Source organism: Rattus norvegicus, chromosome 5 (assembly GCF_036323735.1).
Source record: "Rattus norvegicus strain BN/NHsdMcwi chromosome 5, GRCr8, whole genome shotgun sequence".
In the NCBI taxonomy this organism is placed as follows: domain Eukaryota; kingdom Metazoa; phylum Chordata; class Mammalia; order Rodentia; family Muridae; genus Rattus; species Rattus norvegicus.
Window position 1 is genome coordinate 15,821,780 of NC_086023.1, and position 14,904 is coordinate 15,836,683.

The following is a 14,904-nucleotide window of genomic DNA, read 5'->3' on the forward strand; positions in this document are numbered from 1 at the left end:
CCACAGTCTGAGGACCTCCCAGGGGCTGGAACATATGTAGGGCAACTCAGACAATAGTGTAAAAGCCTAGCTGGAGTTCTGATGCACACAGGGAAACAGAACCCTCAGTCCTTAGACCTCCCTGGAGAACAACTAAAAACAGCATCAGCTTGACTGTTCCTCTGAAGACCCAACTGTCTTAAGGCCTCCCAGGAGATCTTCTGCAGTCAGGGCAACAGTTCAGTAGTTTCTCTGCTCCTCTAAAGACTTCAGAGTCTAAATGTCTTTCAGATGGCCTCCCACAAGAGTCACTGCAGTCAAGGCAACAAGTCACCCTCATACATGATCCTCTGAAGACCCTATCATCAGAAGGCCCCATAGGAGGTCTGCTACAGCCATGGCCCAGGCCTATCTGGAGACGTGAAGTACCCAGGGAAAAAAGAGGCAGGCTCCAGATAGAGACAACCAGATCAGCAAACACCAGGGATAACCAGATATCAAGAGGCAAGCACAAGACCATAAGCAGCAGAAGTATGGGGAATCTTTAGAACCCAGTTCTACAACCACAGCAAGCCTTGAGTACAATCAACACATCTAAAAATCAGGAAGCTGACCTAAAATCCTATTGCATGAGGATAATAGAGTCCTTTAAGTAGGATATAAATAACTCACTGAAAGAAATACAGGAAAGCACAGGTAAACAGGTAGAAGTCCTTAAGAAGGAAACAAATGAATCCCTTAAAGAAATAAGGGAAAACACAATCAAGCAGGTGAAGGAATTGAGTAAAGTAGTACAAGGCCTAAAAGTGGAATTAGAAACATTAAAGAAAACACAAATGAGGAGGCAACCTTGGAAATGGAAAACAAATGAAAGAAGTTTGACACAGTTGTGTCAAAGAAAATTCAAAATATAAAAGACTTCCAACCCACTTATCAGTGAGTACATACCATGTATGTTCCAGTATGTACTCATTGATAAGTGACTATTAGCCCAAGATGTAATTCACAGACAATATGAAGGAAGACCAAAATGTGGATGAATCAGTCCTTCTTAGAAAGATGAACAAAATACAGGAGGAAATACAGGGACAAAGAGTGGAGCACAGACTGATGGAAAGGCCATCCAGAGACTGTCCCACCTGAGGATTCATCCCATATGCAGCCACCAAACCCAGTTACTATTGCTGATGCCAAGAAATACTTGCAAACAAGACCCTGATATGGATGTCTCCTGAGAGGCTCTGCCAGAACCTTACTGATACAGATTAAGATGCTTGCAGCTAACCACCAGACTGAGCATGGGGACCCCAATTGAGAAGTTAGAGAAAGGAATGAAGGAGCTGAAAAGGTTTGCAACCCCATAGAAGAACAACATTATCAACCAAAAAGACACCCCAGAGCTCCCAGGGACTAAACCACCAACCAAAGAGTACATATAAACAACTCATGACTCCAGCCACACATGTAACAGATGACGGCATTGTCTGGCATCAATAGGAGGAGAAGCATTTGTTTCTGTGAAGACTCATTTCCCTACTTCAGGGGAATGCCAGGGTGCTGAGGTGGGAGTCTATGGGTGGGAGTGAAAGCATCTTCATTATCGTCATAGAAGCAGAGGGAGGAGGTATGGGAGAGAGGGGAACTGGGAAAGAGGCTAACATTTGAAATGTAAATAAATAAACTATCCAATAAAAAATATAACTGAAAAAAATCCCAACCCAAGACATCCAGGAAATCCAGGACACAATGAAAAGACCAAATCTAAGAATAATAGAAATAGGGAAGAGCGAAGATTACCAGCTCAAAGGACCTGAAAACATCTTCAACAGAATCATAGAAAAAAACTTCTCCAACTTAAAGAGATGGCCAAAAATGTAGTAGAAACCTATAGAACACCAAATAAATGCAACCCATAAATAAAATCCTCTTGTCACATAATAATCAAAACAGTAAATGCACAGAACAAGGAATATTAAAAACTGCAAGGGAAAGAGGCCAAGTAAAATATAATATACACCAGACTTCTCAATAGAGACACTAAAAGCCAGAAAAACATTGACAGAGTTAGTGAAGACTCTAAAAGAACAGAAATGCCTGCCCAGGCTACTATTCCCAGCAAAACTCTCAATCACCATAAATGGAAAAACCAATATATTCCAGGACAAAACCAAAATCAAACAGCTTCTATTTTCCAATCTAACCCTACAGAGGATTCTAGAAGGAAATCTCCAACACAAGGAGAGTTACCCACATCAAAGAAAAAACAAGATATTAATCATTTCACAACAAAGCAAAATGGAGAGAACTGTGTGTATATAATGCCACCTACAAAAACATAATAGGAACTAATAATCATATGTCGTTAATATCTCTCAACATTAATCGACTCAACTCACCTATAAAAAGACATAAGCTAACAGACTGGATATTCTGACTGGAATGGGGAGAGAGTCTCTCTTAGGCGTAGTAGAAATGTCTGTTTTTTTGGGTTTTGTTGGTTTGTTTGTTTGTTTGTGCTTTTCTTGTCTTGCTAAAGAGAGCCCACTGCTTAAGTAATGCATCATCAATTTCTTTTTCCATGGGCCGGTAATCCACTGCCTAGAGACTTTTGGACATGTCTCTTCAAAATCTATTGATTGTAGTATGACCTTGCCACTGTACCACTGGCCAGAGAGTGAATGTTAGTCAATGAAATGTGGTCTGAGGTTTCCTGCTTTACATCATTAGCTCAGCCAGCTTCTACTCTGTTATCCATTCTGCTCAACCTATCAAATTTTCCTTCAACATAAAAGTTCTCCCACCTAAAACATATCTCCCTCTAAACTAACCTATTCCTGAACTTTCTTTCTCACTCCTTGACCTATGATACATTCTTTCCCAAAAACCTGTTAATTAAATACTCAGAAAAGACCCTATCCTCTGCCTGTCTGGAGAGCAACCACTTTTCTTCCTAGCAAAACACTGTTTCCATTTGAGTCAGAATTGTTCTTTGAGCTTTGATTGCTTCTCTTACTCTGAAACACTTGGTGATTCATGACCCTTCTGTTCTAAACTATTCTGCCATACATTTTCCTTTCCTGTAATTTGTACTTCTGTCTCTCACCTGTCACTCCTGCTCGCCACAGGAGCCTCTGATTCCCACCCTATCAACACACTGTGCCTCCACCTGCAGGTTCCTCTAGTTAGACTTGTATATCAAGGCAAATGCCAAATTTCTATTTTTCTACAATATGAATACACCAAAGGGATTTGTCACCTCTGTCTCTGTCCTGTAGAAAGTAGCGACACCATGACGTTCTTCTCAAAGCAGTTTATTTAGGAACCTTACAACATGTGAACAGGAATCTTTCTTTTCTTTTCTTCTCTCTCTCCTAGCCCCCAAGCACACTCCCTTATATCCTCCATCAACTCTGCCTCCTCAATCTAGACTTCCTAATCTCAGTTCATAGGTCCATGTCACATGGCCTGATCTTGTGTCATGGTGTACCTGTACAGCTCTCACAATGGACGTGGCTAGTTTCGGGTGTGTGAGGAAGTCAGGTGTTAGTCATGAGACTTAGCTGCAGTCCCAGGCGCCATCTTGGGATTGCTGCCACACCTGCTCCTCACAGGGATTTGCCTTACAGTTGTCCTTCTGAATTAGATTTTTTCAAAAGAAATATTTATTCTGAATTATGTCTGAAGTATATGAAAATATGTCAGAGCTGTGAACTATTCTTGTATCAATTTTCAGCACTCACATTGGATGCCACTCTAATTCAGTTCCCAAGAAATGTGATATTCTCTTTTGCTTCCAAAAACCACACACACACACAATACACCACACACACACACACACACACACACACACACAGTTAAATAAATATTTATAAGGTCAGGAAATATATGGTTGCTAAACTTGAAAAGAGATAGCGTTTTAGTTTTGTATGTTGTCATTTGTATAAGGACTGAAATAATTCCCTATCTTACAACTCACTTATCATCTTTATTTCAACCTGACTTCCCCAAGATTCAAGAAGATTCTGATTTTGTCCTTTCCTTAGGAAAAATATGAGGAAATTATTTCAACTGCATTTCTTTGACTAAAAATGCTAACTTCTCCCAATTATAAAGTTGTTAAAGTTAATAGAAGCTAATCATAATAATCATTTTTATTCCAAATTTCTAATAATTTATTTTCTAATTTCTTCTTCATAATTTTACTTCTAAAATCATCCAATTTTCAATGTGCCAATGTTTGAAATTATTTAGCGAATATTTTCAATCTAATATTTTGTATCATTAAATATCATTTAAGCTTTTAAAAATTTTACCTCTGAATACTATTCACATTGTTTTCACCCTTTTTTCTCTTACAACTGCTATTCTGCCCCAAACCCCTCTTCAACTTAATAACTTCTTTAATTATTATTGTTACATATGTATTTATACACATATGCACATGCATATGTACACATGAATACGACTTCTTGAGAGTATTTAGTGTGGCTTGTTAAGTTTCTTTTTAGGGTTAATCAAATGGGATTAGGTAATTTATCAGGGAGCTCATCCTTGGTGATTAAGATCCCAGTGTGAATGCATAACAAAACTAAAATAACTGATAATATTATAAAAAAGATAATAGCCATGCTTTTGAGATCTCTGTATAGTTTGCTACCATACATGATGGGGTATTCACAGCCACCCCAACTGGGATGGAATTCAAGGATCTTTATGCCTTTCATAGACATAAGCATATTGTGTTTTTGAATATTTCTAGTAACCCTGCTTATTTCTCCTTTGCTTTACAAGGTCCACAAAATTAATTGATATTATTAATCTTTAGGCTGTGGTTCTATATCCAACTTTCTTGCTCAGGGTGTCCAGCTGCACACTGGACTGAAAAGATTAAGTAGAGCCCAGAACTGGTGGGGTTGCAGGATCTATGTTGTGCTGGGAATGTGTATGTAGGTATGGGTGTGGGGAGGTGGGGCGGGGGGGCACTTCTCCAAGGATTATAGAGCCACAGCTCTTTTAAACTCAGTGAAACAGCTCTTTTAGAGGATTTTCAGGGAGGCAGCCTGTGCTCATCCATCCACTTTACTCAGGTGAAGCAATAAACATATGAAGGTTGGAGAGTGGTAAGTTCTCTGTAGGGTGAAATTTCATTGGTTTATAAAATTCTGGGAGTACTTCATTTGCATGGAGAGGCATTCCAGGAAACCCAGTTGCTTGCTGAGCAGGTTCTTATCTCTAGAGAGGTTAGACCTACAGTTTTGCTACAGAATATGTGGCATTACTCAGGAATACCACTAGGTGTTATGGGCTAAAGCTGGTCTTCAATAACAGTAAGGAAAGAACACCACATATACATGGAAGTTGAACAATGCTCTACTGGTCAAGGAATAAATAAAGAAAGAATTTAAGGACTTCTTAGAATTTAATGAAAAGGAAGGTACAACATACCCAAACTTATGGGACACAATGAAAGCTGTGCTAAGAGGAAAACTCATGGCTCTGAGTGCCTGCAGAAAGAAATGGGAGAGAGCATATATCAGTAGCTTGACAGCACACCTAAAAGCTCTAGAAGAAAAAGAAGCAAATACATTGAGGAGGAGTAGAAGACAGGAAATAATCAAACTCAGAGCAGAAATCAACCATGTAGAATCCAAAAGGACTATACAAAAAATCAACAGAACCAACAGATGGTTCTTTGAGAAAATCAACAAGACAGATAAACTCTTAACCAGAATAACCAGAGGACACAGAGAGTGTGTCCAAATTAACAAAATCAGAAATGAAAAAGGAGACATAACTACAGGATCAGAGGAAATTAAAAAATACATCAGATCCTACTACAAAAGCCTATATTCAACAAAACTTGAAAATCTGCAGGAAATGGATAATTTCCTAGACAGGTATCAAAGTTAAATCAGGAACAGATAAACCATTTAAACAATCCCACAACTCCTAAAGAAATAAAAACAGTCATTAAAGGTTTCCCAACCAAAAAGGGCCCAGGTCCAGATGGGTTCAGTGCAGAATTCTATCAGACCTTCATAGAAGACCTCATACCAATACTATCCAAACTATTCCACAAAATTGAAACAGATGGAGCACTACCGAATTCCTTCTATGAAGCCACAATTATTCTTATACCTAAACCACACAAAGACCCAACAAAGAAAGAGAACTTCAGACCAATTTCCCTTATGAATATCGACGCAAAAATACTCAATAAAATTCTTGCAAACCGAATCCAAGAGCACATCAAAACAACCATCCAACATTATCAAGTAGGCTTCATCCCAGGAATGCAGGGATGGTTTAATAAATGGAAAATGTAATCCACTATATAAACAAACTGAAAGATAAAAACCACATGATTATTTCATTAAATGTTGAGAAAACATTTGACAAAATTCAACACCCTTTCATGATAAAAGTTCTAGAAAGAACAGGAATTCAAGGCCCATACATAAACATAGTAAAAGCCATATATAGCAAACCAGTAGCTAATATTAAACTAAATGGAGAGAAACTTGAAGCAATCCCATTAAAATCAGGGACTAGAAAAGGCTGTGCACTCTCTCCCTATTTATTCAATACAGTTTTTGAAGTCCTAGCCAGAGCAATCAGACAATAATAGGAGATCGAAAGGTTACAGATTGGAAAGGAAGAAGCCAAAATATCACTATTTGCAGATGACATGATAGTATATTTAAGTGATCCGAAATGTTCCACCAAAGAACTACTAAACCTGATAAACACCTTCAGTAAAGTGGCTGGGTATAAAATGAACTCAAATAAATCAGTAGCCTTCCTCTACACAAAAGAGAAACAAGCCAAGAAAGAAATTGGGGAAATGACACCCTTCATAATAGTCCCAAATAATATAAAGTACCTCGGTATGACTTTAACCAAACAAGTGAATGATCTGTATAATAAGAACTTCAAGCCTCTGAAGAAAGAAATTGAAGAGGATCTCAGAAGATGGAAAGATCTCCCATGCTCATGAATTGGGAGGATTTATGTAGTCAAAATGGCCATTTTACCAAAAGTGATCTACAGATTCAGTGAAATCCCCATCAAAATTCCAATCCAGTTCTTCAGAGAGTTTGACAGAACAATTTGTAAATTCATCTGGAATAACAAAAAACCCGGGATATCTAAAACTATCCTCAACAATAAAAGGACTTCTAGGGGAATCACTATCCCTGAACTCAAGATGTATTACAGAGCAATCGTGATAAAAAACTGTTTGGTATTGGTACAGAGACAGGCAGATAGACCATTGGAATAGAATTGAAGACCCAGAAATGAACCCCCACACCTATGGTCACTTGGTTTTTGACAAAGGAGCTAAAACCATCCAATGTAACAAAGATAGCCTTTTCATCAAATGGTGCTGGTCCAACTGGAGGTCAGCATGTAGAAGAATCCAAATTGATCCATTCTTATTACCCTGTACAAAGCTTATGTCCAAGTAGATCAAGGACCTCCACATCAAGCCAGATAAACTCAAACTAATAGAAGAAAAAGTGGGGAAGAATCTCGAGCACATGGGCACTGGAGAAAATTTCCTGAACAAAACACCAATGGTTTATGCTGTAAGATCAAGAATCGACAAATGGGATCTCATAAAACTACAAAAGTTCTGTAAGGCAAAGGACACTGTTGTTAGGACAAAACGTCAACCAACAGATTAGGAAAAGATCTTTACTAATCCTACAACAGATAGAGAGCTTATATCCAAAACATACAAAGAACTCATGAAGGTAGACCGCAGGGAGACAAATAACCATTTAAAAATGGGGTTCAGAGCTAAACAAAGAATTCACAGTGAGGAATGCTGAATGGCTGAGAGGGACCTAAGGAAATGTTCAACATTTTACTCATAAGGGAATTGCAGATCAAAACAACCCTGAGATTCAACCTCACACCAGTCAGTATGGGTAAGATCAAAACTCCAGCGACAGCAGATGGTGGTGAGGTTTTGGAGAAAGAGGAACACTCCTCCATTGTTGGTGGGATTGCAGACTGGCACAAACATTCTGGGAATCAGTCTGGAGGTTCCTCAGAAAATTGGAAATTGGACTACCTGAGGACCCAGCTATACCGCTCTTGGGCATATACCCAAAAGATGCCCCAACAAATAACAAAGACACATGCTCCACTATGTTCTTAGCAGCCTTATTTATAATAGCCTGAAGCTGGAAAGAACCCAGATGCCCTTCAACAGAGGAATGGATACAGAAAATGTGGTATATATACACAATAGAATACTACTCTGGTATCAAAACATTGACTTTATGAAATTCATAGGCAAATGGATGGAACTGGAAAATATCATCCTGAGTGAGGTAACCCAATCACAGAAAAATGCACATGGTATGCATTCATTGATAAGTGGATATTAGCCTAAATGCTTCAATTGCCTTTGATGTACAGAACACATGAAACTCAAGAAGGATGACCAGAATGGGAATGCTTCACACCTTCTTTAACAAGGGAACAAGAATACCCTTGGGAGGGAATAGGGAGGAAATGTTTAGAACAGAGGCTTCAGGAACGCCCAATTTAGAGCCAGCCCCACATGTGGCCCATACATATACAGCCACCAATCTAAATAAGTTGGATGAAGCAAAGAAGTGCAGGCTGACAGGTACCTGATGTAGATCTCTCCTTAGAGACACAGCCAGCATATGGCAAAGTACATAGGTGAATGCCATCAGTAAACCACTGAACTGAGAATGGGACCCCCATTGAAGGAATCAGAGAACGGACTGATAGAGCTTGAAGGGGCTTGAGACCCTATATGAACAACAATGCCAACCAACCAGAGCTTCCAGGAACTAAGCCATTACCCAAAGACTATACATGAACTGACCATGGGCTCCAATTACATAGGTAGCAATGAATAGCCTAGTAAGGGCACCAGTGGAAGGGTCAGTTTTGGCAGTGTTGGTACTGCCATGACTGAACCCCCAGTGAATGGGAGTCTTGGGGGGAGGGTGGTAATGAGGGGAGGATGTGGAGGGGGAAACCTATATAGAAGGGGAGGGCGAAGGGTTTGGGGAATGTTGGCCTGGAAACCGGGAAGGTAATAACAATTGACATTTAAATAAGAAATACCCAATTTATTAATGATGGAGAAAAAAAAAAGAGTAGATGTTGGGCTCCGTAGATCATGCAAAGAATAGAAAGACCCACAAAGAAAAGTGAGTCATCCATTTTATGCTGAGCTTAGGAAACCTGTAGAATGTATACTATAGCCTATATAGTGAGGTACAACAAAGCCCAATATAATCTATTCCTGTTACAATATAATTACATCTGTCTAAGCCCCCATGATTACCACCAATGCCTTAAATTCACTAAGAATAGAGACCTTATGTACCTCTATATGTCAATGCCAGGTGGATGAAGTCAGATTGATTCAAAGTCAATATCCCAAATTAATATAAGGTCTCAACCTTTAATGGTATAATATTAGGTACATAGACATTAACAGTTTTGGAGGCCCTTGTGAAATAATCAATCTTGCACAGCTTTCTGATCCTTCATAATTTTGTATACCTTAAACTGTATCAAGACCCTTTGATAAGAATTAATGAAGATGAGATAAAAAAACCCCACAATTGTATTATTTCCACCTGCTTTGATGTCCTCAGGACCTTTTCTAAGTAACATAAACAGTACTGTTTCTCAAGAGATATCTTTCCATTGACTCAAAGTGTCTGGAATCTTCCTGGCACCTTGCTAAATATACTAAGGAAGATAGAGCATGATTTCACTTTACCTACTTCCTTGGTCACCTATAATTCTATCTAGTTTTCTCTTTTCTTTGGCCCCTAATAATTTCTAATTTGAATTTGTCTCATCTCCATAAACGGTTTATACCTTTCTAATGCATTCAACTTGATTCATAAAATGCTTTTGGGAAAACAAACATAAAACCAATTTATTTATTTGCCATTTTTGTTCTAATTTTTTGTCTTGCTAGAGATCAAACTTAAGTCCTCACACATGCTGGACCTGAGTTTGTAACTGAAATATACCTATGTTTTTACAAAGTAAGATCCGTTATACCCAGGCTGGCTTGGTGCTTATATTTTAGAAGGGTGTGACCACTATTTTAAAACTTTCTCATGAAATCAGCAGGAGTTTACCTTTAAATCAAGATGGCATTGAGATGAAGAATTTCATCAAGTATATCAAAGAATCCTGTGTGCAATGTCAAAAAGTGCTCCTATTTCTGTAGAAAAGGATGCAGAATATAGAAGGAAGGCTTTCATCAGCCATTGCCATTTGAGGCATGTGAACTATAGACACTACCTTGCCCAGTGGTTTGCTGTCAGTCTAAACTGCCATCATTTCAACTACAAAAATAAATAAATAAAATTTAAAAGTTATTGAAGAGAAGTTCTCCATACTAATCATTAGGTTCTTATTAATACAGGTTAAGAATTTGTTTTGCTAGAAAACTGTGAAGATTGTAACTCTGTAGCCCAATAAATGGGCTAAATCAGATACACATTTCCCACTGTCGGGAACTTGAAAAAACATCTCAACAATTCAGTATAGTAGCCATTTTTGCTTCTCTTCACCCTGGCATCAAATTCAATAGAATGCTATATTAAATTGCATTTAACTTTTAGTAGTTTTTAAAATTTATTTTACAAGGAGGTAATATTTCCCATATGAAGTTTTACCTTCACTCGAGACAGAGAATATACTTTGATAGACCATATACATACTCTCTTTTCTTTTTTTTTCTTGGATGTATTTCTTTATTTACATTTCAAATGTTATTTCCTTTTCCCGGTTTCCTGTCCATAAGTCCCCTATACCCCTCACCCATAAGGGTGTTCCCTCGCATCCACACCCCTTACTGCCCCGCCCCTGACATTCCCCTGCACTGGGGGTCCAACCTTGGCAGGACTGAGGGCTTCCCCTTCCACTGGTGCTGCAACAAGGTTATTCTCTGCTACATATGCAGTTGGAGCCCATGGGTAGTCTTTGGGTAGTGATTTACATTCTGGAAGCTCTGGTTGTTGGCATTGTTGCTGTTAGGGGGTTACAAACTCCTTCAGCTCTTTCAATCTTTTCTCTAATTACCCCAAAGGTGGTGCTATTCTCAGTTCAGTGATTTGCTGCTAGCATTCACCTCTGTATTTGACATGCTCTGGTTGTGTCTCTCAGGAGAGCTCTATATCCGGTCCCTTTCAGCATCCACTTTTTAGCTTCATCAATCTTATCTAGTTTTGGTGGCTGTATATATATGGTCCACATGTGCAGCAGTCTCTGAATGGCTGTTCCTTCAGTCTCTGCTCTAAACTTCGCCTCCATATCCCCTCCTATGGATATTTTTGTTCCTCCTTTTAAGAAGCATCTGTGTTTTGGTCATTATTCCTCTTGAGCTTCCTGTGGTCTGTGGGTTGCATTTTGGATAATTCAAGATTTTGTGCTAATATCCACTTATCAATGAGTGCATACCATGTATGTTTTTCTATCAATGGGTTACCTTGATCAGGATATTTTCTAGTTCATTCTGTTTGCCTATGAATTTCATGAAGCCATTGTCTTTGATTGCTGAGTAGTACTCCATTGTGTAGATATACCACATTTTTGGTATTCATTCCTCTGTTGAAGGGCATCTGGGTTCTTTCCAGCTTCTGGCTATTATAAATAATGCTGCTATGAACATAGTGGAGTATGTTTCTCTTTTGTATCTTTTTGTTGAATGTCTTTTGGGTATATGTCCAGGAGAGGTATAGCTGGGTCCTCAGGTAGTGGAATATCCAATTTACATACTTAACTGTTGAAACAGAAATACAAATTCATAAATGTAAATCTCACTGCATGAACACAGAAGTAATGACCTTAGTATAGCTTAAAAAACAACTTAGAGCAAAGATGAAACAATATAGTCTATACAGTTTATATGAAACAATATTGTTTCATATAGACATGATTTTATTAGATCAGTTTACAATTCAGGAGTATCAGGTTGTCAGTGAAGTCTGAGCTACTACAAACCCTAACTCTCTCACTCCCCCCAAAAGATAAAAGAATAAAATAGGATTGATGGTAGTATTTTCTATAGAATTGAAATACTGCTTTTTACTGCTTTTTGAATTTTGTTAACTCTTTATCTGTCTGTATATGGATCACTAAAGGAAGCCATTTGAATACAAAATTCAGTATGTTTCTGCATCTTAGCAAAATAAATATGCTTTGAAACTTTACCCAACTCAGTTTTTAAAATATCAATTCATGTCTGCATAAAAGGAAGTAATACATGTGATGGATATACACTCACACATTTCATATAGGTGAAAAGCCAGCTATGAGAAGCAGCGGCACCAAGATGGTCTGGAATCCTGGCTGTTGGAAGATGAATACAAGCTTTTTGTGTATGTTAAGTCTTAAGTGTCTCTGATTATTGTTATACTCAACAAGTACTTAATGATGAAAAAACATGACTGATTTCCACTATTCAGTGCAAAATACTATTTTTCACTCTGTGCAATTCAGTTTTCTTAGGATTTATGTCCACAATTCTCTCTTCTCTTCATAAATGAATAGTGGTGTTTAAAATATTTTATTAATTAACTGATTATTTTTGATAATTTAATACAACTTTGATAATAAAAATATAATGCATTTTTTACATTTACTCCCAATTTTTCCTCTAAACTTCTTCATGATATACTCTGCTTTCCTACCCTGAACTCTTGCCTTGATTTTGTTTATATTTTTATTTAATAATTTATCAATTTTAATTTGCAGTGTCCATATGATTCTGAGTGTGTCTCCAGTGTGACCCAAGAGACTCTCAAACCATTACAAGCTATTATAATTTCCCTTGTTTGGTTTTTTCACCCCACAGTGGAAGATAAATCTCCATTGCTGAAGAGACCATACACTTCCAATAAAGAGCCCAGTAGCCTGAGAGCTTCACCTAAGTTGAAGGCCTCTCTGAGCCTTGGTTTTATGGTACCAGATGGCAATAGGAAAGTTCCCAAGACATGGAAATAACCAAGAGTCCTACCTAGCTATGACCTTTATAAACCACAATTATGACCAGATGGCACAACAATTTTATTGGTGCAGTACTGCCATATATATCTTGAAAGTAACCAGGAACTTTCTAATTGGACTCACTCAACAAGGGGAAATCATGCCTGGTACTAGAAATCTAGCCAACCGCTGAAGGCTAGGGAAGTCATGATCTGGTTGGAGAACCTACACCATCACTTTACAAAACTAGCAAATTTCTAGTAACATTCTAAATATTTGTTATTATACCAATAGATAAGTGAACTATTCACCATTCTTAAAGGGAACTTCTCTTTGCAATACACAGAAAACACAACAGAAAACTTTAATCTATGTATTTGCCAGTGTTCTTATTTTTTAAGTTACTTATATTTAAATTATTTATATATTTATTTTGCATTTTCTCTTTTCTATCTCTTGTATTCTATTGGTGATGCTTGCATCTGCGATTCCTGATCTCTTTCCTAGGTTTTCTATCTCCAGGGTTGTCTGCCTTTCCACAGGTAAACAAGTAAAAACTCTTAAAGAGGAAACACAAATATCCCTTAAAGAATTCTGAGAAAACACAATCAAACAGGTGAAGGAATTGAACAAAACCATCCAGGATCTAAAAATGGAAATAGAAACAACAAAGAAATCACAAAGGCAGGCCTTCAATCTGAGAATTAGGGAGTCAGAAAGAGACATATCTCTCCAGGGATACACAAAGCAACAACATTCTCTGAAACAGCCACAATAACAACAACACAAAGAAAATAAAAGCAAATACAAATAAGTGATTTATGACAAGACTTCTAATTTGGATGAGAACAAATGATCCAAGTTAGTCAACCATAAGAATAAAAGCATCAGTGCCCAAATAACAAAATAGAAACAAAGAAAACAATATAAAGGCTCAATGAATCTAATTTCTGATATTCTAAAGATAAACAAGATTGAGAGACCCTAGGCTCAAGTAACTAAAAAAAGAGAGCAAACAAATTCACATATTTAGAAATGAACAGATAAATATTACAACAGACACTAAAGAAATTCAGAATGCTATAAGAGATATTTTAAAAATCTGTTCTCTATTAAACTGGGAAATCAAAAAGAAATGAGTGAGTTTCTAGATTTAACCAAAGTATAAAAATTAAGCCAGGAATGAATTGATTGTCTGTAAAGACTCATAAAAAGTTCAAATAGATTTAAATAGAAATCAAAAACCCTCGAGACCTAAAAAAAAAAAAAAAAAAAAACAGAATTGGCGGAAGAAGAGCAGAATTCTACCATACATTCAACAATGATCTCTACTCTTCTTAAACTATTTAAAAGAATAGACTCAGAAAGAGCACTCACTCTATGAAGCCAGAATCAACCTATTACCCAAACTAGTAAAAGAAAAAAAAAATCTAAGTATTCCTTATGAGCATAGATTCAGATACTGAATACAGTATCTGAAAACAAAACGTAAACATATATCAAAAGTATTATATAAGGTGATCAGGTTTGTTTTATCCTCAAAATAGGGATGTTTTAACACATGCTAGTAATAAATAGGCTTAAAAACAAAATTCACTTAACCATCTCAATAGATGCAGTCAAAACTTGAACAAAATCTAACATGTCATCATCACAGTAAAAGTCTTCAGCCTATTGGGTGAGAGGGAACATACTCAATGAAATAAAAGTTATGTACCAAAAAAAACTATGGCCAACATTATTCTAAGTGAATAAAGCTTGAAGCAATCTTACTGGAGGGAAAAAAAACCAGCAATGTCTATTTAAAAGGACGTCACCTTGTCTTTTACAGAGAAAGAGATCATAGACATACTACCATTCATAGTAGCTTCAAAGAAAATAAAATATATAAAAATAAGAAACTGAAGAACCTCCACAATG